Source organism: Hyperolius riggenbachi, chromosome 2, assembly GCF_040937935.1.
Source record: "Hyperolius riggenbachi isolate aHypRig1 chromosome 2, aHypRig1.pri, whole genome shotgun sequence".
Taxonomy (NCBI): domain Eukaryota; kingdom Metazoa; phylum Chordata; class Amphibia; order Anura; family Hyperoliidae; genus Hyperolius; species Hyperolius riggenbachi.
Genome location: NC_090647.1, coordinates 453,155,682 through 453,180,203, shown reverse-complemented (window position 1 = coordinate 453,180,203; position 24,522 = coordinate 453,155,682).

Below are 24,522 nucleotides of genomic sequence, written 5' to 3'. Positions count from 1 at the left end.
GCGGAGGGGGGCTTTGAGGTGCCCCCCCCCGCTAAATGCCTGCAGGCAGGAGCGATCAGACCCCCCCTGCACATCATCCCCATAGGGGGGAAAAAAGGGGGGCGATCTGATCGCTCTGTGTGCCCTCTGATCTGTGCTGGGGGCTGCAGAGCCCACCCAGCACAGATCCCATTAAACAGTGCTGGTCCTTAAGGGGGGGTAAAGGGTGGGTCCTCAAGTGGTTAATCACTAGTAATCACAATGTAATTTTTTCACCACCAATTGGGCTATTTGGGGTTGATAATTGTTTTCAGTAATTACTTTATTTTCTATGCATTTTAAAGGGAAAAGCAAGGAAAAAATGAAAAAATACACTGTTTCTCCAAATTGATCCCCTATAGTTTTAATATAAACACTGCTACTGTACACACAACCCACACATTTTATCTGCTTATTTGTTCTGGTTATCACAACATTTTAGTTATGTCCCTAGTACAAAGTATGGTGACAATATAGTATTTGGAAATAAAGGTGTATTTTTTCTTTGGTGTTTTTTTTCTCCACTATTTTCACGTGTTCATGCACAGGGATGCACGTGCAGGCACGGGAGCGCGCATGTGCACACGCACAGCGGCAGCAGCACTGTCTGACTTATAAAAACATCCTGGAGCCATTGAGAGGCTCTAGCAGGACTCTAATGTCAAGTCAGCTTGTCATTAAGTTGTTAAGCAATGCCAGGTACCTGGCTTTCATGCTGATCCTCTGCCTCTAATACTTTTAGCCACTGCTCCTAAACAAGCACATGCAGATCAAGTGTTTCTGACATTAATGTCAGATCTGACAAGATTAGCTGCATGCTTGTTTCTGGTGTGATTCAGACACTTCTGCAGAGACACAGATCAGCAGAGCTGCCAGTCAACTCATATAGTTTAATAGGAAATTAATAGCAGCCACTATATTCTTCTCACTTCAGTTTTCCTTTAAGGGAATTCTTTTGCAGCCTATAAATCAAACAAGCTGACACTTACCTGGGGCTTCTATCGGCCCCCTGCAGCGGTAATGTCCAACGCCGTCCTCTTCAGATGCTCCGTTCCCTGCCACCGGTCCCGGGGTAATCATGCCAGTGATTATACTGCGGCTCTACGGCCATGGCCACTCGTGTGCTCGCTTTTGCGCACATCATCGGGAGCTTATTGCACAGGCGCAGTACAAGAAAACTTTGAAATGCGCCTGTGCAGAAAGCTCCCGATGATGCCAGCGGGAGTGAGCATTATTCGTCTGTTTAGATGAATATTAAACCAGGACCGGCAGCAGGGAACGGAGCATCGTAGGAGGACGACGCATAACATTACAGCTGCAGGGGGCCGATAGAAGCCCCAGGTAAGTGTCAGCTTGTTTGATGTTTAAAATCCCACATAACCTCCTTAAAGAAGACCTAAACTCAAGCACTGCAGTCATGGAAAACAAATATAGTTGCTGAGTGTGTGTTTGTGTGTGCGTCTGTGCGTGCGTGCGTGTGTGTGTGTGCGTGTGTGTGACTAGAGCAGGGCTTTTCAACCTTTTCACTAATTCTACCACTTTTATCACCTAAAAAGTACAACCAGTATGCCTGCACAGTAGATTGGATGCAATCGGGCTTGGCTGTTACTGCTGGAGCCTGAACGGAGAGCAGCTACTGCGCATGCGCACACACCAACGAGGAGAACTTTGGGGCTCCCAGTGCTGGATCCCATCTACTGAGGAGGAGGGGGGAAACCTCTTTAGGATACAAAGGCCTCCGGTTTCCTGAGGTAAGTACCCCCTTGGGCACTTTTTTCTTACAGGTACTCTTTAAGAAAAGAGGGCATAATATGGGAGGGGAAAGTAGGAGGCATTGGTGGGGAAAAAGATAACTAGGCAACAGATTGTCAGAATTGGCAATCTGTAGGTAGAATGCCAATATAGGTAGCCTTGCAAGTTCCTCTCTCCCTGCCCCCCCCCCCCCTACACACACACACACACACACACGCACACACTCATAAATATGAACTGACCGCCAGGAGACTTGGGCACAGGATACAGCTGGTATATGGCTATTGCTAGAAGCCAAATTACAGTGTTTTAAAAGCAACTTCAGCTCTGTCTTCTGACGGGGGCAAAGTTACTGACTATAACAGCGCAACCCCCCCCCCTCCCCCGTCCGCTTAATTATACATAGCCTGGCCATGCCACCAGAGAGCTGAGAGCAAGGCAGTGACTCACCACAAAGTTCGGCTCCCTTTGCTCACTCCTTGCTGTACTGCCCTGCGATATAGTTCACACCTCAGATCATTGGTAAGCCAGCCGCAGTGAAGAGACAGCCAGGCAAACAGTGCATGATGGCGGCGCGTATACTTCAAATGCAGGAAGTGAGCAGTGATGTCACTTTCTGTATCTGCGCAATCACTGTGCACCATTTGCCTGGCTTGTCTCTTCCCCACTGATCTGACGTCTGAAGTATGCCGCAGAGCAGCACAGCAAGGAGCGAGGGAGGAGGAGCCAAACTTTGTGGAGGCAAGACAGGACCAGGACAGGTGGCATGCGGGCAATAAAGTGGCAGGCAAACCTGGTGTGTACTACCTAGCCAACAGCAAAGTACCACCAGTGGTACGGTACGCGTATCACAGGTTGAAAAGCCTCGCTCTAGATTATCCAGAGGCTTTCCAGATCAATCAAGAAACATATTCAACAAACTCTAGTTTTTAGAAACAAGTCACAGAACATTTATATCACATTTTTTTTCCTGGCGGACTCAAAGCGCCAGAGCTTCAGCCACTGGGATGCACTTTATAGGCAGTAGCAGTGTTAGGGAGTCTTGCCCAAGGTCTTCTTACTGAATTAGTACTGGCTTACTCAGGGCCGGTTTAAGCAACAATGGGGACCCAGGGCAAAATAAACCTGGGGCCCCCCCCCAACATATACCCCGGAACAAAAATCGGCATTAGAGGACCTTTTTTGCAGCTGGTATAGTCAGGGTGTGAAGTCCCAATCGGTCGGAGCGCCACATTCTGGCTATCCCAGCCTGCATGGGGGACAAGGGGTTGAAAAGTTTCAGGAGGGGGGACCCCACATCATTTTTTTTTTTTAATTCCCACACTCTAAACATAAAAAAAAAATGGGAAAATAGAAAAAAAATGCCAGGGATCTTCATACAGCCATATTGCGGCTGTATAGCAATCCCTGGCCAAAGCGCTGCGGCTGTGTATAGACCCCCTGGAAACCCCCGTCAGGAAATGTATTGCGCTTTCGTTTGATGCATGTAAAATTACACTACCGTTAGGTTTGCTACTAAAAGTGACATTTACCGCATTTAAAAGTGTACTTTTTTCCTTCGAAACTTTAAAATCGATTTTCTCAAAAACTATAAGGTCTTTTTGAAAAATTGTTTTTTCCTCTTATTCATAATGATCTCCTTAACCACCCTGGCGTTCTGATAAGATCGCCAGGGAGGCTGCGGGAGGGTTTTTTTTAAATTAAAAAAAAACTATTTCATGCAGCCAACTGAAAGTTGGCTGCATGAAAGCCCACTAGAGGGCGCTCCGGAGGCGTTCTTCCGATCGCCTCCGGCGCCCAGAATAAACAAGGAAGGCCGCAATGAGCGGCCTTCCTTGTTTTGCTTACACCGTCGCCATAGCGACGAGCGGAGTGACGTCATGGACGTCAGCCGACGTCCTGACGTCAGACGCCTCCGATCCAGCCCTTAGCGCTGGCCGGAACTTTTTGTTCCGGCTGCGCAGGGCTCAGGCGGCTGGGGGGACCCTCTTTCGCCGCTGCTCGCGGCGAATCGCCGCAGAGCGGCGGCGATCGGGCAGCACACGCGGCTGGCAAAGTGCCGGCTGCGTGTGCTGCACTTTATTTGGCGCAAATCGGCCCAGCAGGGCCTGAGCGGCAGGCTCCGGCGGTACTGGACGAGCTGAGCTCGTCCATACCGCCCAGCTGGTTAACATATCCTGCAAATGTAGGGTTTCTAGCATTTAAGGTGGATTTGCTATCAACCATTAAAGTCGGCAGGTTTTTAAATGTGTATTTTGTTTCCTTTGAAACTTTAAAATCGATTTTCTCAAAAACTATAAGGCCCATTTGAAATTTTTTTTCCTCTTGTAGCCACTGGGGGCCCCTACAAGCTCTGGGGCCCTGGGGCAGCTGCCTCCCCTGCCTCTATGGTAGCGCCGGCCCTGGGCTTACTGAACGGAAGGAGCCGAGATTCAAACCCAAGTATCCTCCTTAACCAGTACACTATCCAGTGCTGGGATGGTAGTGCATAAGAGGATCAGGGGAGAGTCTGGACTATCAAGAGGCTTCTCACTACTGAAGTAAGTATCACTTTTTTCTTTAAAGTTTGCTTCAGGTACGATTTAAAGGGACTCCGAGCACCTCTCATGGGCATACCTTTAAGCCAGACGACAACCAACAAAGTTGTGCTATGACCCCTCCGGAGGAGCCACTTGCAATGGCAATTCAGTGATGCACTTCTCTAACAGAGAAGACAGGGGTCACCTGGAAGTTATAACATAGCCAAGATGGCAGCCGTGACTTTTCAATTGAAATCAAACGAAAACTATTTGGTGATGAATGGCGATCCAGAAAGGTATGCATCTTCAAGTACTTTGCAGTACTGGTCGGAGTCTTAAAGGCATACCCATGAGGTGCTCTGAGTCCCTTTAAGGAATAACAAAACAACAGATCTGCAGTAAGACTACAGTATACAGGGTCAAGAAGTCAATACAACGTCCATGTTATTATGAAATGCAGATGAAGAGTGAAAAGACCAGCCCCGTTACTATGGGCGTGCGAAGCGTGCAAACGCCCAGGGCACTGGATTGAGCAGTGGGGGGGGGGGGACAGCAGCCGAGGGAGCGGGCATAGCTAGTTATAACTCACCTTCCTTCAGTTGATCCCCGCAGCTTCAATCTCCTTCGTCTCCTGGCGTTCGTCTCCTTGGTAACAGCGCCCCCTGTGGTGACGTGACTGCATATCATCACGGGGGCGCTGTTCACAATGAGACAGATGGCGGGAAAGGAAGAAGATTGAGGCTGCGCGGGATCGGCGGAAGGAAGGTTATAACTGCTATGTCCGCTCCACCCGCCGCTGCGGGACACCTACCTATCTAATTTATACTGCAGGCACTTACCTATCTAACCTATACTGCAGGCACTTACCTATCTAACCTATACTGCAGGCACCTACCTATCTAACCTATACTGCAGGCACCTCCCTACCTATCTAACCTATACAGCGGACACAGTGGGATTTGGGGGGCACCTTCACCCTAGTTGAAACGTAGCCTAAATAAAAGTCTTGCCTCATGGAGGGCCTGGCTATGATTACAGGGATTCTTCATACAGTGTGACCTGTGGTGTGACACAGCTGGATAAGTATAAACTGCTCCCATCATTCTATAGGGTGTAAGTAAGTGGGGTCACACTCATACACACAGAGCACAGTTATCAGTGGCGGCTCCAGCTTCAGATTTTTGGGGGGGCTCAAAGGGGGCACGAGGGCTGGCAGGCCGGGCTCGGGGGGAGGGGAATTTGCCGCGGTGAATAATTGGGCGTGGTCATGATGTCATGTGGGCGGGGCTAACTGTAATGTAGTTGTACCAGCTAACGTAGTTACATGGAAAAAAAAATGAAGTAAACGCACATAATGACAGGTAGCCTTTCACCAGTAAATGCACATAAGAATCAGCTTTTCAGCAGTTAATGCACGTAATGACAGACTGCGTTTCTGCAGTAAATGCACATAAGAGCCTGCTTTTCACCAGTTAATGCATGTAATGACAGACAGTTTCCCCATTAAATTCACATAAGAGACAGCTTTTCACCAGTTAATGCACATAATGACAGACTGCGTTTCTGCAGTAAATGCACATAAGAGCCTGCTTTTCACCAGTTAATGCATGTAATGACAGACAGTTTCCCCATTAAATGCACATAAGAGACAGCTTTTCACCAGTTAATTCACATAATGACAGACTGCGTTTCCGCAGTAAATGCACATAAGGGACAACTTTTCACAAGTTCATGCACATAATGACAGACAGCATTTCCCCAGTAAATGCACATAAGAGACAGCTTTTCACCAGTTAATGCACATGACAGACAGCCTTTCACCAGTTAATGCCCATAAGAGACAGCTTTTCACCAGTAAATGCACATAGGAGACAGCTTTTCACCAGCTAACGCACGTAATGACAGACAGCCTTTCACCAGTAAATGCACATAAGAGACAGCTTTTCACCAGTAAATGCACGTAATGACAGACAGCGTTTCTGCAGTAAATGCACATAAGAGACAGCTTTTCACCAGTAAATGCACGTGACAGACAGCATTTCCCCAGTAAATGCATGTAATGAGAGACAGCATTTCACCAGTTAATGCACATAATGACAGACAGCCAGTGTCCCCAGGTGTATAGATGTCCCCAGTATATGTAGTCAGGCTAGTGATGGTGGACTGGGGGCCCCAGGGCACCTCAGGCCTGGCTAGTGGTGGGCTGGAGGCCTCAGGCCTTGGTGGTGGTGGTAGGTTGGGGGCCCCAGGGCAGCTAAGGCATGGCTGGTGGTGGGCTGGGGGCCGCAGCACAGCTCAGGCCTGGGTGGTGGGTGTTCTGAGGACCCCCAGGGGGGTGCTCAGAGTCAGGCCTGGTGGTTGGTGGTGGTGCCTGCTGAGCTGCCCTAGGCCTGGGTGGCTGCCTGGTGCACAGTTGCAAAAAAACAATTTAGCAGTTGGCTGGCTGGAGTAAACAGGACAGGACACCCTGACCCACCACATCCACCTTGTCGGAGTTTCGACTCCTGAGTCCTGCTGGCTGTCTAGCTGACTGACTGGCTCGGCTCCAGAGTCCAGCCTTCAGTCCTGTGCGCTGTCCGTGGGTGCCTGGGTCACTCACTGCCACTGGATGTGACTGAGTGTTACTGACTAGAAGTCAGTGACTCTGCACCGAGTAGGTGGTAAGGTGCCCCGCCCCCCAGTACAGGTAGTAGGGTGTCCCCAGGTGGTGGTTGGGTGGGTGGGTAGGTAGGTAGCAGTGTGTGGGGTTTAGGTAGGTGTGTAGCAGTGTATTAGGTAGGTAGATAGCACTGTGTGGGTAGGTAGGTAGCAGTTTTTTTTTTTTTAGGTAGGTAGATAGCAATGTGTGGGTTAAAGTAGATAAGTAGGAGCTTGTGGGGTTTTAGGTAGGCAGGTAGGTAAGTGTGCGGATAGGTAGGTAGGTAGCAGTGTTTGGGTGGGTGGTTATTTGGGTAGCTAGGTAAAGTTTAGGTAGCAGTGGGTGGTTAGGTAGGTTGGTAAGGTTTAGGTAGGTAGGCAGGCAGCAGTGGGTGGTTTCTGGTGGGTAGAGAGGATAGGTAGGTAGCAGTAAGTGGTTATGTAGGTAGCAGTAAGTGGTTATGTAGGTAGGTAGTGTTTCTCTCCCCCCTCCTCCTCCCATCAGACCTGCAGATCAGCGCAGCGAGCAGGGACAGAGACCTCAGATCAGCGTGGGACCCGGCTCACAGAGTGGCACACAGTGAGCAGCCGCGCGAGTCAGTTCATATGCAGGAGGTGACGAGTGACGTCACTTCCGCATTATGACGTAGTCGGGTCCCACGCTGTCTGTAGTTCTGCTTGTTCCGCTCGCCGCGCTGATCTGCAGGTCTGATGAGAGGGAGGGGAACATGGGGGGCAGGCGGCAGCCCAACCCGAGCACCCTGCAGGGGTTGAGGCCACAGGCGAGCCAAGCAAAGCGGCAGGGGCAGTAGCGACTGGGGGGGCTTTCATAGGGGCTTACAGTTTGTCAGCTGGGGCTTCAGCCCCGGCAAGCCCCAGTGTAGCGCCGCCACTGACAGTTATAACAGTTTACATTGTTATGGTGAGGAATTTATTGTTTAAATTGGGGAAAGTTTGAATTACATGCACGTTCCTGGAATACAACTCTTAATATTTGTTTCTGAGATCTCCTTGCATTAATACATTACATGGTTAATCAGGTGTTATAGGCTATCCTGTAAAGATTTTACAGTATAATTAGGCAGCAGCTCCACCCACCCACTATGTACCCAGCATCTGGGTATAATAATTCCATTCATTATTTTGTGCTTTGTTAATTTGTTGCATGCACCACATCGTGGCTTGCCCAGTGACATTATGCAGGGTTTGATGTATACTTACAGTGGGAGCCATGTGCTATTTAGTGCTTGAACTATTAAGTTTGTGGTGGTACAGTATATTTTATGTGTGAAGAAATGTATACATTGCAATGCAAAAAAAATAAAAAACAAATATGAAAATCATATCTTAACCACTTCAGCCCACAGGCCATTTTACCCTTACTGCCACAAGCCATTTTCACCTGTCAGCGCACCTTCCATTCGTTTGGCCATAACTTTATCTCGAGAGTGGGCAACTCTGCATATTTGACTGCAACTATTTCTACGGAGTACCACTATATTGTGAAGTGTATATTTCGGAGGGGGTCCTAACTGGAGTAGGACCCTCTGATTGTGAGTGAGACTTGCTGTACTTTGGAATATTTTACATCAATAAAGTGTCTTCATGATTTTTTTTTCCACTGAGAGAATCTCTTTTTGTCTTTTTGGTGCACTGAGCTGCACATTTAGGCATCAAGCATCCAAGTGGAAATCTCTGGAGATTGAACAAATTTATGGTGTGCCTATGGTGTGGATCACCTAGTGCTGTGGCCTTTTTCTGACTTGTTGCATCTATGGTGAAAATGATATATCCCAGGCACGGCTGCGGTGTGTTATTTGGAGGATTAAAAGGCTACCATTTTGGGGCGCCTCTACAAAAGAGCTTCTTATAACTTTATCACTGCTTCTCACACCTAAATAATCTATATCTTGGTTTTTTTTTCACCACAAATTAGGCTTTTTGTGGGTAATACTTGTTTTCATTAATTACTTTATTTTCTATGCATTCTATCAGGATAAACAAGAAAAAAAAAGAAAAAATACACTACATCAAAGTCCCTGGTATCTGGCACCAGATACTTGTGCATGCCAGATACTTGTGCATGCCGGTTGCTTGAGCAACCGGCCAGGATAGTGCCAAACTCCCCCCTAATTTACTCACAGAGGCTGCAGCGATGCCTGCCAGTCTCCCTCTATCTCCCCGCAGGCTCTGAGCGGCTTTCCGGCTTCCCCAGTGCACGGAAGCCGGAGTGTCAGCTGATCCACATCGCGTCATGTGACACTCCGGCTTCCGTACACAGATCCCAGAAGCCACTCAGAGCCCACGAGGAAAGAGAAGGAGACTGCCATGCATTGCTGCAGCCTTCGGGGGTATGTTGCAGCCTGCCAGCACCCACAGAAAGCCCCCAACGGAGGTCCCCATTATTCTTTCAGGCATGCCGATTAGTTGAGACTTCGGGTTGCCTTAATTTTGCATAAAGGGGACTTTGCTGTATTTCTCCAATTCCATCCCCTTTAGTTTTAAAACATGCAATGCTGCTATAAATAAAACCCACCCATTTTATTTGCCCGTTAGTCCCGGCTATCACAACATTTAAATACTTTCCCTGGTACAATGTATGCGGCAATACCTTATTTGGAAATAAAGGTGGATTTTTTCTGTTTCTCTCTTTTTTTGTACTTGATCAATAAATATTTTGTACTAGATCAATCTGTCTCTTTTTTGGTACTTGATTTGCTAAAATAACAGTAATATACACTTGTGACATACATATTAAAAAAAGCTGAGTCCCTAAGGCAACTATTTATGCATTTCTTTAAAACAGTTTTTTTTTATTTACAAGTGTTTGTTTGGTACCGGGAAGGGGGGGGGGGGGGGGGGTGAGTGAATTATCTTTAATAATCTTTAATTAAAATGTATCCTGACTGCATTTTTACTTATTCTCCACTTTTTGTTCCAAGGCATTGTCACATATTTGACTGCAACAGCATTTTCAAGCATTATAATTTAAAGCCCATCTAAAGTCCAGCATAAAAAAATCAATGGATGAGTTTTGTGTCTATACACATTGCTTTATATTCACTGTATTTATCAGCCCTTTAATTAATTAATACATTAACATATACCTTGCATGCCAACTAAACCTTGACATCTTGTTATTCAGACCTTACAGACCTGTAGTAATCCTGCTGAGATGAAGTGGTCTCATCAAATTGGTTGTGTCAAATTGTCATTAGGTCTACAATATTACATGCTGTTTGCCATTTTTCAATATTTAGCCTGAAACAAAACATGCAGCAAATGCAGTCAAACTTAAAGAGGAACTCCAGTGAAAATAATGTAATAAAAAAGTGCTTCATTTTACAATAATTATGTGTACATGATTTAGTCAGTGTTTGCCCATTGTAAAATCTTTGAAATCCCTGATTTACACTCTGACATTTATCACATGATCACATTTTTACTGCTGGCAGTACTGGAAGTACCTGTTGCTTGCTTTTTTGGCAGTTGGAAACAGCTGTAAACAGCTATTTCCCATAATGCAACAAGCTTCACAGACAGGAAACTGCCAGGACCATGGTTCTCAGAGTTTCTTGTGGGAGGGGTTTTACCACAATATCAGCCATACAGAGCCCCCTGATGATCCGATTGTGAAAAGGAAAAGATTTCTAATGGGAAAGGGGGGTATCAGCTACTGATTGGGATGAAGTTCAATTCTTGGTCACGGTTTCTCTTTAAGTCTAACGTAAGCATAGTGGTTAGCGCTCTTCCCTTGCAGCGCTGGGTCCCCTCTGAGGAACAGTTAAGTGACGATATACTGTGTACAGCGCTGCAGAAGATGCTGCTCTATATAAATACAGTAAAACCTTAGGCTGAGAGTAACTCGGTTTAAGAGCGCTTTGCAATACAAGCAAACATTTTTGTGAATTTTTGACTTGATATACAAGCAACATCTTTATGTACAAGCAAAGAAAAAGTATACAGTACATGCGTCACGTCATCACAACTGAGCCGATAGTTCTTTCTTTGGTGCAGCAGGATTGTACTTAGTTGTACTTAATCTTTACTTACTGTAGTGTAGAGTCTTGTTTACATTTTTATTTTGTACTATTTTACTATAACTGTTTTTGGATTGTGGAACAAATCAACTGGGTTTCCATTAATTCTTATGGGGAAATTCGCTTTGATATAAGAGTGTTTTGGATTACAAGCATGTTTCCGGGACAAATTATGCTCGCATACCAAGGTTCCACTGTACATAATAATAATAATGCTTGTTCAGGGTCTATGACTAACAGTATTAGAGGCAGAGGATCAGTGAGGCAACATGCATTGTTTAATAGGAAATAAATATGTCAGCCTCCATATCCCTTTCACTTTAGTCAGAGCTGGGACAAGGTCCTCCAGCACCCAAGGCTGAAACACCAAAGTGCGCCCCTCCATCCCTCCCACCCTACCCGTCACACACTGATGGCCATTAGACTAAGAGACACCCCAAGGCCCCCAACACCTTAATATCTAGTTATCTGGCTTGCAGTCACTGCCATGTATCCCCTTTTTTTTATTTCTCTCTGCTTCAAACACAATAGGGGAATGATAACTGAGCAAGTTTTGCGCCCCCACCTACACTGCGTCCTGAGGCTGGAGCCTCTCTCACCTCTGCCTCGGCCCAGCTCTGACTTTAGTTGTCCTTTAAGGGCTGTCCTTGGCCTGCTGAGCAAAATGATGTTAAACGTAATTCATAACTAACTGCTGTATACTAGTGACATTAACAAGATTTGGAAGGACTGCCCACTATGCGCAGCCATGACATGGCCCAATGCAGATCTCATGTTCCTGTCTGGCACCTTTATAGCCAACATTGAATATTTTTAACATATATGCCTTAAAAAGCAAATGGGGAGATTACCATAACATATTAAATGCATTTTAATGGCATATATAACTTGTATTGCTTTAAAGGGGAACTGAAGAGAGAGGTATATGGAGGCTGTCATGTTTATTTCCTTTTAATCAATACCAGTTGCCTGGCAGCCCTGCTGGTCTATTTCTTTGTAGTAGTATCTGATTAAAACCAGAAACAAGCATGCAGCTAGTCTTGTCAGATCAGACTTATAAGTCTGAACCACTGAAACACCTGATCTGCTGCATGCTTGTTCAGGGGCTATGGCTAATAGTATTAGAGGCAGAGGATCAGCAGGGCTGCCAGGCAACTGGTATTGTCTAAAAGGAAATAAACATGACAGCCTCCATATACCTCTCTCTTCAGTTCCCCTTTAAAGTAGACCTGAACTCAGAACTTCCTCTCTGCTCTAAAATATACGCAACAGCATAATAACCTTTAAAGAAAAAAATTTCTTTGTTGCAGCTGATACAAATCCTGCAATACGTCTGCAGTGTATCTACTTCCTGTTTTCATGGAAGCAGACATTTTGTTAACATCTTGTGTTTACCAATGAGCTCTCTGCTGTGGCAGTCAGCTGGCACAGCTGACACAGAGATAACTTGTAATTAGTCACAGATGAGGGAGAATTAGACAGGCTAAACTCTCTAAATACATACAGGGTGCATTTCTTCTTCTATCCTGTGCAAGAGTTCAGGTCCACTTTAAATAAAGCAGAGAAGGAGAACCATAGCTGGTAACTTTAAACCAGGAGCACAAGAGTCCACTGCTGAAGAAAGAAGGTTGGCACCACACTGAGGATCATGGAAGGCTGCCGCATCCACTTTGTAATGCTTCATAAAGGTATTTGAAGATTACCAACTGGCCACTTTGCAGATGGACTACTTTGCCAACACTTTGACATTATGTAGCCATGCCCCTGTTGAAATGCATCTTAATCCTTTGTGCTGAGGCAGTCCTCTGAGTTTCTAGCAGCCTGCATAATCTTCCCAGTCCAAGATGTAATCATGTTGGAGGGCGCAGCTTGTCTCTTGCAAAGACTCTAAAAGTAGGATCTACGCCAAATGATTTTTTTTTTTAATAAAGTTGATTTTAGATCCATTATAAACATTGGATCTAACATAATTCTGTTAAAAACAAGGATTTGTCGATTGATGTTCTACTGTTTTAGTCTTTGAACATTGATCAGATATTTGGTGGGAGCGCAAGCTCGGGCAGCAGAGGTACGTAATCAATGTACCCATGCAATACAACGTTAGCTATGATGAAGACAATATTAAAAGGAACCTGAGATAAGAGACATATGGAGACTACCATATCTATTTCTGTTTAAACAATATCAGTTACCTGGCAGTCCTGCTTATCTTTAGGTCAGACTCAGTAGTATGCAGGAGAACAGAGGTGCCAAAAGGATAAAAGGAAGCTAAATGAGCTTAAAAACCAAATTCTTGGTAAATAGAGGAGGTAGTGGTGGACTTACCTCCTTCAAGTAGACACACAACGACTGTAGTAAAGACAGTCAATATATTTTATTTATGAACTCCAATGGTCAGTAGAAGAGCCAGGCACCTCTGTGTCTTCACAGAGGTGCCTGGCTCTTCTACTGACCACATATGCTATTGCTCCGTTGTTATTGCCTGATGAAGCGGGATCAAACCTGCGAAACGCGTTGCATATTTGGAGTTCATAAATAAAATATATTGACTGTCTTTACTACAGTCGTTGTGTGTCTACTTGGAGGAGGTAAGTCCACCACTACCTCCTCTATTTACCAAGAATTTGGTTTTTAAGCTCATTTAGCTTCCTTTTATCCTTTTGGCGCCTCTGTTCTCCTGCATAATATTGAGTCCACCCTGGGTGGAGGGTTGAACCCCCTTTTTTCTCATCTACAGAGAGCGACTTCTTATTCCTGAGTGGGGTCAGGAAAATCTCCCCACCTGCCTTTACAGTGGTTGCCTAATGGTAACCCTGGTTTGTGAGTATTAATATTTACTCTATCTAGTAACCATTTACCAGTACATATTATACTATTGGGGCTCTTGGTGTTCCTTGTTTTTATCAGACTCAGTAGTGTCTGAATTACACACCTGAAACAAGATGCTAATTTTGTCAGATTTTAATTAAAAACCTCTGATCTACATGCTTCTTCAGGGTCTATTATTAAATCATCTGTAGCTAATATCATATTATAATCAGAGACCTAGAAGTGAGAACATTAAAATAAACTCACTTTCCATACCTTAAAAACCTAAGAGGCATCCCAAATTGGCCTCAATTCATAAAAGGCTGTGCGCTAAAAATCTGGACGTTAAAACACAGCATTAGGCTTTTGTGTGCTAATTCATAAAAATGTTCACAGATGCGGTACAAGTTCGGTAATTTACTGGCTTCAATAGACAAAAACTTGTTCGGTAACAGCAGAAGATTGTGAGCTGTCTGTTTTGTTACAAGCTGTTCCGTGCAGTGAAGGCCATACAATAGTAAAAGGCAGCCCCACATTCCTTTAGAATGTACGTTTGCTATACTGTGTCTGCTCGCTCTGAATCTGTATATTAGTCTTTCTTAACACTTTATTTAATTGCCACAACTTAGATGAACTCCAAGAAACTTTAAACATGCCATGCTTGGGTGATTTCCCCACTAATTCCTCCGCATCTTCAAACAAGAACCTAAATGGTTAAATGGCCGAAGTGCTCCAGGATAAACCTCATTTGTTCCATTTTCTCTGCTTGCTGCCTGGGGGGTAGAGAAGCTTGTTCCACCCGAGAAGCCTTCCCAACCTATCAACATCCGCTTAGCGGGACTTGCAGGATACAGGGGCTGTTTCTATTGGCTCTGCTTCTGTCAGTCATAGCTCTCTCTACTTCTGCGAGTCACAGCTGGCTTCCCACAGTCTTCCACAGTCTCCACACTATTTACGCCACACCAGAGGTGCCGGTAATGTTTCTGGACTTTACTACATGTTATAGTCTTTATGAATTGACATTTACTGACATGCATTGAGGTATTTACAGCACAAGTCAGTAATTTAACTCACTGCTTGGTAATTTCAGCTTTTCATGCGGTAACAGTCTTTATGAATTGAAGAGCTCAGTAAAGTCAGTGGAAAATGGCAAACTCATTGTCGGATTTGCATATTTTTACCGGTGAGTCCCTGGTTCAAATCCCAGCCAGGGCAGTATCTTCACAGAGTTTGTATGTTCTCCTTATGTCGGTGTTGGTTACTTCCCGGCGCTCTGGTCTCCCTCCACATCCCAAAAATATACAGATAAGTTAACTGTCTTGACCCTAAATTGGCCCTAGACTAAAATGGACACAATACTATGGTGGGGATTAAATTATAGCTCCCCTGAGGGACAGTTGTTGACAAGACGATGTACTCTGTAAAGCGCTGTTGAAGATATCAGTGCTATATAAATACTGAAGAAGAAGAATAACAATAACAATAATATTTTTATAGCGCTTTTCTCCCTGGGGACTCAAAGCGCTGTGACCCTGCATTATGCAGTCTCAAAGGCTTGAGAAAAGAGGTGAGTTTTTAGCCTTTACCCTAGCCCTCTTCCTCCACCCAACATGAGCTCCTTCCACCCACTTCCTCTTCCCAACATGAGCTCCTTCCAGATGCTTAACTCTAACCTCCCAACACTTACCTATAAACTTCACCTATATTATCCCTTAACACAAACTTTCCTAATCTGGTACAAAGTCCGATCACTAACCCTAACCAAATGCAAATCACATTGCTTCAGCTTCCCATTAAAATTGTTATTGGAAGCAGTGTCACAGGTGCCTGCTGATCATTTAGTTGGCAGATACCCAGTCTGTGGAATCTATACATGCCTGAAAACATATTAGGGGCCATATCCAATTCACTTTTTATCCTGAGTTTTCTCCTAGGAGATAATTTTTCAATTTCAATGTATAATAACTTTTTAGCACTTTGCAATCGAAAAAGTACCAAAAAGTTTGTGAAAAAGTGCAATCAAAATTATTTTCAGTATTTGTTTGTTTGCTTGGAGGCTTAAAAAGCCTTCTATTGACAAGTTTGAGAATTTCACCTAGGAGAAAACTCAGGTGAAAAGGTGAATTGCAAATGGGCCTAGGTGACTATGCTGAATCCATCTACCTCCACACAGTGATATATTTATTCCAGATTTGGGGACAAACAATGTGGGGGGAAAATAACAAGAATAAGGCTTGAGTTGCTGGGAATCCCAAACTGCATGCCACCTCTTAGCTAAAAAATAAGAATAACTAAAACCATGTTCCATTCTCAGCTCAGTAATATAATTCAAATAATATCCTGGATTCATAACACCTCTTTGACTTGTAGGTGCAGATTCTGAAATAGCAGTATACTTGATTATGCTACCCGGGTCTACTGCCTTCTCCCTTCTGCTGGTGCCTGTTGGCCAATGCAGAATGCATTTAGCTGCGCTTTATACCAGGGCACGTGCCAGAGCCTAGTTCAGTTGTATTAAAGAAAGCCTTATTCGGTCACATACTTTAAAAGGTTCTCTAGTTAGCACTGGCAGTATTGTAATTTATAGAATGCATTAGGGGTTAAGAGACATAGCTAGAGAGAATGCCAGTACAGGAGGCCAGACTGCTTGAAATTATCCCTATTGTTTATAACTCATCCCTCTTATATAAACTATCTGCATCACGGTGAATATCTGTCTTCTGTCTACCAGGGTTGCATAGCTCCACTGTAGTGATTTATGGCTATTATCTTCACATATAAACTAAGCTATATCTCCCTGCTCATCTCTGTACACTTTGCAGCGTACAGCCAGCCCACTTTTCCATACACTTTTACAGCTGGTTGTAGAAGATGTCAGGGTTGTTTTATTATGATCACTTGTGTGTTAAAAAATGGCTGTTGTACTGGATAGGTTAAAATATGTGTTTTATACTCTTATAAGGAGACTTCATAAAGCTTGCAGATATGCAGACCCTGTGGATTTTACATTACAGCAATACTCATTTTAAAGGACAACCAAACTGTAAGGTTAAATAAATGTGTCTTGGATACAGCTTGTGAGAGATAGCGGGACCGCCGCCGCCGCACTGGGCAGCATGGCGGCGGCCGCCGCTTCCCAGCCGGCTGACTCCGTCGTTCATGCGGAGCAGCCGGCACACTCTCCTAGGGACACCGCCGCCGCGACTGGCGACACGGCGGCAGGTCCCGTATGGCGCCAGGCGGACTCTGGTCCGCAAACGGACGCGGAATTGGGCCCTGGCCTCTCTTCCATGCAGAGGCAAAGGGTCGCACGCGCGCGCGCCAAGAGGCAGAACTTTTACCTCCTACGTAGGAGGATCAGCTGACTCAATGGTCAGCTGACCTCAGGAGGTGTCCTGATTGGTTGGGGCTCTGGGGTGGCGCTGAGTAGCTCTTCAGCTACAAATACAACTTGCCTGTCAGTGGCAAGTTGTCTGCTGTCATGAATACACTGATTGTGTTAGCACTCAGACCCTAGTGCAGTGCCCAGGTGTTGATACTAAGGATTTCACACCTTAACTTAGGAATATTATTGTTATTGATCTGTGTTTTGACTCTGGCTATCCCTGACTACTCTATCTCTTGCTGATCTTGTACCTTTGCCTATCTGATCCTTGTTGCCGACCTCTGCCCGTTTACCGATTACTCTTCTGTATTCTGCTCCTGTACTGTTGCCGTCATCTCTGTTGCCGAACCCTTGCCTGTCTGACCTTTCTCCCTTCAGTGGAACGTCTCCCACTGGAGGGTTATCTCTGAGGCTTGCCTCTCCGAGACGCCTGCCCCAAGCAGACGATTGCTGCTAGGGGTCAAGATTCCTCACTCTGCCTGGTTAGAGGATCTCACTCACGGGGTTCCCATTCAGAGGTAACCACACCTCTGAGGAATTACCGTGAGGTGGATATTTCCACACTTCTGTGATTGTACTGCCTTTATTGTGTTACTTTTGCTGTCGTGCCCAGAGGTTAGCAATATATCTGTATTATCAGTGATTCTGCAGATCACAAATAATCGGGTATATATCTGTATTTTCGGTGATACTGCAGATCACCGATAATCAGATTCTCTCTGGGTGCTAACATTTATCATGACACAGCTTAAAAAATGTATTGTTTTTTTTGTTTTTTTTTAAATGATGTTGTATTTATTAGGCTTAGCACTAGATTTCAAAATTAGCATCTAACAATTTTTTTAAATCAGGAAAATAAAGATGTAATATTGTTTAGGGCTCCACCTGCTGGTTGATAGCCAAACTTTGTAAATAAACAAAAAACATAGTTTTGCTGAAATGCAGGAAATAAGTCATAGATCCACAAACTATCTGTTCCTAAGTGCCCATTTGTTACTCGATATTGCAAACCAATCGACCTTCCAATTCGATAATTTTTTTGAATCGTAAAAGAATGGCTGCCCGATCAATCTTTTTGATTGATATCCGGCTAAAATCAGGCAAATGGATTGATTGTGAATGGAAAATCTCGATCACAAGGGCTCGATCGGGTGCGCAGAGGTAATGTTATATGATATCGCTACAACTGACGGACCTCCAGCCGATATACCCCAAGTATATAAGTTTCTCCATCCATGCCCATGTGCAGTGGTAAAGGCTAACCTATCCTCCGGTGTCCAGCGTCACCATGAACACTTGTTCCATGGGACACAGGCGCATGTTGTGACATCACTACTGGCACTGAGTCATGTGGTATATGCACCCGCCGGTGGAGAGGTGAGCCTTTAACACTGCATGGGGCGGGGCATACACTTTGGGGAAGGTCCAGCAAGTGCAGCGCTTCTAGGATGATTTCCAATAGATTTCATGCTGAAATGTATTGGAAAACGCTGTGCACTATGTGGGCGGGCAAAAGATCTTCCTCCCGACCACCACTGCTGCCTGGGACCCTCTGATAGCCATGCTCCTCTTCGTGCACACATGGGGCCATACTTCACCTGTATGAGTACAGCCACGCCTGCGCAGTAGTGGCTTCGGCTTACTGCACAGACGCAGCTGTACTCGCGCAGTACGTCTGCGCTCATTCATGGTAGGGAGTGCTATCATAATAACATATCGGACAAGCTCTTGTCGGATATGTTTCTAAGGTCTGCGCATGGCAATGGAGGGGGAAGGTGAGGACACAGGAAGCCTCTGGTCTATCCAGAGGCTTCCCTCTACCTAGGCAAGTATCTATTTTTATTAAATCGCCTCGGGTGTACTCTAAGGCATGAGTTGGCGACACTTATCACTGATCTCTATATATCAGGATTGCATTTAGATAATCCAGCCTTTCTACATATGCCAGGGATGCTGGATTGCAGTGTGGAGTAGAGGGCCACCATTAGGAGGGTTAAGGAGGGACTCCTGTACTGGGCCCAGAGCTAGTGTGGGACCCAGGACCCCCCTGAAGGCCTACAACAGCAGTTTGGAAGGAAAACTGAATAAAGTGGAGGGTAGATTGAGCAAAACTGGATATACTGTAGTTAAAAGCTTAATTATTATGTATGTGAAAAAAGCCTTTTACCATTTTATTATAGTTTTAGTGGTATAGAAGGCGTGCAGGAAAGTGAAGCTGCAGGGTAGGGGGGCAGAAGCAGAGTGTTGAGTATTGCTGCTGTGTGTGCTCCCTCCCCCTCACATTTTATGAAGATGCTGTCTCTGTCTATCTGTCCTGTGCCCCTCCTCCCTGCTATAACCAATCACTGAGGACCCATCGAGCATCCTAAGTTAATGCGGATTGGTAGGGGAGAAATGAGACAGGGTAGCAGCACTGCAGTGACTGTATGAATTGATGAAATAAAGCAGGGTGCTGAAAAAAGGAGGTAGTCACTAGGCAGTGAGCTGCCTGACAGACAGTCACCTGTGTCTGGGGCTCATTGTTTTTACTAGGGGTAGATTTAACTAGGGTATGTTACAGGGCTCTTTCATCTGTAACTAGGGTCTGATCTATCACTGGGGCTGGTCATCTGCTACCGAGGCCTCATTTATTACTAGGTTTTTATTTGTTACTAGAGTCTGTCGGGTATTTTTGAGCTATCATTTGTTACTAAGGTTTGCCATTTATTACTGCAGACTTGTCTGTTTCTGGAATCTGTCATGGACTGGACTGTCGCTACAGTTTGTCACTAGACTCTGGTCTGTTAGGCCCAGTGCACACCAATCGCTGCACAGAGAATTTAAATGTGTGCATTAAACACCAAGTGAACACCTGACACAACTGGCTGAGCAAATTTGGCCTGATTGGCTATTCATGAGGCAATGCTCATGCAAATATGCATATGCTTTCGCATGCCAACTAATGCAGGGTCCATTGAACCAATGCCGCAAAGCGGTTTGCCCTGCGGGAATTAGTTCATGCTATACAGCACTATCCAGGAGCGCCTCGGGGAGGCTTCCCAATGCCCCCATACAACCGGGGGACCGGTTGGCATGCGAAAGCAAATGCATATTTGCATGAGCATTGCCTCATGAATAGCCAATCAGGCCAAATTTGCTCAGCCAGTTGTGTCAGGTGTTCACTTGGTGTTTAATGCACACATTTAAATTCTCTGTGCAGCGACCAGTGCACACCAAAACTGCTAGCAGATCCACAAAACGCTAGTGGTTTTTGGTGCGGATTTCAGAGATTTGGCCCAGTGCACACCGAGCGGATTTGGATGCGATCCGCTGGCCGCATCCGCCTGTGAATCCGCTTGACTATTGTATTTCAATGGGCTGGTGCACACCGGCGGTTTGAGGTTTTTAGCAAGCCGCTACAATCCTCAAACCGCCGGTGTGCACCAGCCCATTGAAATACTTTAGCCAAGCAGATTTACAGGTGGATGCGGCCGGTGGATCGCATCCAAATCCGCTCGGTGTGCACTAGGCCATACTTAAGTCTGTCGCAGGGGACTCACTTTTCACTGTGGAAATGCTAATTATTGTGCTTAGGGGACATGCTGCCTAATTATATTATTTGGTGAACATGGTGCCAAATTTACTGTATTTTTTGGACTCTAAGACTCACTTTTTCTCTCCCAAAAGTAGGGAAAAAAGTCCAAATGCAGGGAGTTCCTGACTTGTGAACACTTGCTAATACGAACCTCCAACCCACTGGGACTCCCTGTACTGTGCCCATGCAGAGGAGGACAAGGGGGTACACACTGGGACATAGAGGAAGACACAAAGGGGACACAAAGGGGCATAGAGGAGGACACATGGGGGACAGAGGAGGACACAGGGAGACACAAGAGGTACAAGGGGGGCATAATCCACAAGATACCCCTTCCCCATTGATGCACCAGATTTAGTATTATTTTTCCCCCGTTTTTTTGTCCTCTAAACCTAGGTGCGTCTTATGGTCAGGAGCATCTTCTAATCCCAAAAATATGGTACTTCTTTGGAGGGTTGCTGCATGTACTTTATACTGGTTGAACTCGATGGACGTATGTCTTTTTTCAACCAAAATAACTATGCAACTATGTAACTATAATTTTGTTGTTTGGGGGACATGCTGCCTGTTTATGACACGACTTACACACGACTGCCTAAGTGTTAATTAGGAGACATAGCTACCTAATTAAGTTATTTGGAGGACATGCTGCCTAATTATGATGTAAAAGAGGTTGTTGTGGAAAAAAGTAGTGATGGCTGCCCTACCAGAGCAGTACATCACTAAATGATAGCAATTCAATGGCAAATATAAAAGAAAATAGACTGAGGCAGGCTGAAGGTACTGAATATAAGATGCTTTTCAGACAGGACTATACATTGGCTGCAATCTTTAGAAGTGTACCATAGTTCCCATTGCAATTCAGGAATTCTAGTCAGATATTCCTTATATGTTGTTTCCTAGTCAAGTCTTAAAGAAAATGTTTGTACTTAAAGATTTTTTCAGCTGCCTCCAACCCAATTAAAAATAATTTTAGCTCAGGATCCACTCACAGCTCCCCTTTGACTTCTCATTTACTAATTACAGTGGCTTGCAAAAGTATTCGGCCCCCTTGAAGTTTTCCACATTTTGTCACATTACTGCCACAAACATGAATCAATATTATTGGAATTCCACATGAAAGACCAATACAAAGTGGTGTACACGTGAGAGGTGGAACGAAAATCATACATGATTCCAAACATTTTTTACAAATCAATAACTGCAAAGTGATGTGTGCGTAATTATTCATCCCCCTGAGTCAATACTTTGTAGAACCACCTTTTGCTGCAATTACAGCTGCCAGTCTTTTAGGGTATGTCTCTACCAGCTACCCATCTAGAGACTGAAATCCTTGCCCATTCTTCTTTGCAAAACAGCTCCAGCTCAGTCAGATTAGATGGACAGCGTTTGTGAACAGCAGTTTTCAGATCTTGCAACAGATTCTCGATTGGATTTAGATCTGGACTTTGACTGGGCCAATCTAACACATGGATATGTTTTGTTTTAAACCATTCCATTGTTGCCCTGGCTTTATGTTTAGGGTCATTGTCCTGCTGGAAGGTGAGCCTCCGCCCCAGTCTCAAGTCTTTTGCAGACTCCAAGAGGTTTTCTTCCAAGATTGCCCTGTATTTGGTCCATCCATCTTCCCATCAACTCTGGCCAGCTTCCTTTTCCCTGCTGAAGAGACGCACCCCCAGAGCATGATGCTGCCACCACCATATTTGACAGTGGTATGCAGGAGAACAGAGGCGCCAAAAGGATAAAAGGAAGCTAAATGAGCTTAAAAACCAAATTCTTGGTAAATAGAGGAGGTAGTGGTGGACTTACCTCCTCCAAGTAGACACACAACGACTGTAGTAAAGACAGTCAATATATTTTATTTATGAACTCCAAATATGCAACGCGTTTCGCAGGTTTGATCCCGCTTCATCAGGCAATAACAACGGAGCAATAGCTGTAAACAGAGATAATTGGCTCATAACCCATGTGTAGTCATACAGTCATTAAATTGTATAAAAATAAAAATATATATAAAAACTATAAATAAATATCAAACATCAGAGGTGAAATAGGTATTAAAAAGTGGGGGTGATTGGGATAAAGACAGTGGAACAGGTAATTGTGAGCAGTGATGAGCAAAACTGTTAATATTCTTTTCACATAAAATCTTGCAATAATAATGCTTAATTCAAATTTTAATAAGTAAACAATTTTGGGGAAAAAATTCCCGTTAAATTGCGCGGTTTTTGCGTACATTGCACATATTCACGAAAAAAACACCGATCTTTTGGGCTAGAATAAAAATTATTGTTTCAGACGTTTTGCGCTAAAATATAGTTCTATACGTTTTTACAATAAAATATTGATCTTGTGTATTTTTGCGCTAAAAGCAAAGAATGTAAAAATCAAAGATAAACCTCAAATCAAAAACCGAATTCTCAATGCAAAAGTTCACAAGCAATTGAAAACATGAAGGTATCATAAAGAAAGACAGCTGGGACTTACCATATGTGGTCAGTAGAAGAGCCAGGCACCTCTGTGAGGGCTCACTTCCAGGAGTGCTCATTTATACTACTTTGGGGGTTGATTGACCAATCACAGTGCTTGGTAAATGTGCTGAGTCATTCTGCACATGTGCAGATGAAACTAGCAGTTGCTGGTGCCATTTTGGAATAGGGCAAGAGTAAGGGCAAGTTCATTTTAGTGATGCAGTGCCATCTAGTGGTGGATTGTGATATATGTATATAGGTGATTGTATGAAAAAGTGCATAGTAGAGCGTAACAATTACCTGAACAGATAAAATAAGTACCTGCAAGACAGGTTAAAATGATGTGATATATGTAGAATAATAAGATAATCAAAGAATATTAAAAACGCATACTATAAAAATATATAAAAACCTCTAAGAAAAGCATGATATAAAACACTAGGAAAAATTGTCACATCTGTGTCACTTGATGTTGTAGCATCATGATATAAATAACCATATTGTTGTCTATCCATCCATACGTTTTTACAGTTTTGTGGCACTGTATTGATCATAATTTACAGTAAAAATTATAAAACTGTAAAATCATAACATCAGAAATTAAAAAATTAAAAGAGAGGACTAGATAAAAGTGTGAACGGAACAGTATGAATATATTGCTTACAAAATTAATAGATTTTTTCTAGGACCTCGTTTAATCCTTCTGGAGCGAGTGTCCTAAGAGTCTGGATCCAGTACATTTCTAGTTTTTTGAGTTTCTCAAATGCCGCTGGTTCTGATTCGTTAATGGTGTCAATTAAGGTGATGGAAAAAGTGTCGGGTTTGCTCTGGTGCATGAGGTGAAAGTGACGTGAAACACTGTGCATGGGAAATTTATTAAGAATGTTCCTTTTATGTTGGCCGATTCGGCTCCGGGCTTCTTGAGTTGTTCTGCCAACATACTGGAGATGACAGGCACAAGTAATCACGTAAATAACGAATTTGGACTGGCAGGAGATGTGTTTCTTTATGGAGTAATGGGTATTGGTGACAAATGATTTAAATGAGGAGGTATTGGAGACAAAGGTGCATGCTAGACAACGGATGTGGTTGCAGGACCAGGACCCTGGTGTGGAGGGGGCTTGGTTAGGTGTACTTTCAGTTTTGTGGCAGCGGAGTCTGCTGGGGGCTAGTAAGTTACGGAGGTTGGGTGCTCTTCTATAAGTGATGAGTGGCTTATTGGGTAGAATGGGTCTGAGGTATGGGTCCTGGAGTAAAATTTCCCATCTTTTGTTGAGTATTGATCTGATGCCCTGGTGTTCTTTGCTAAATTGTGTGA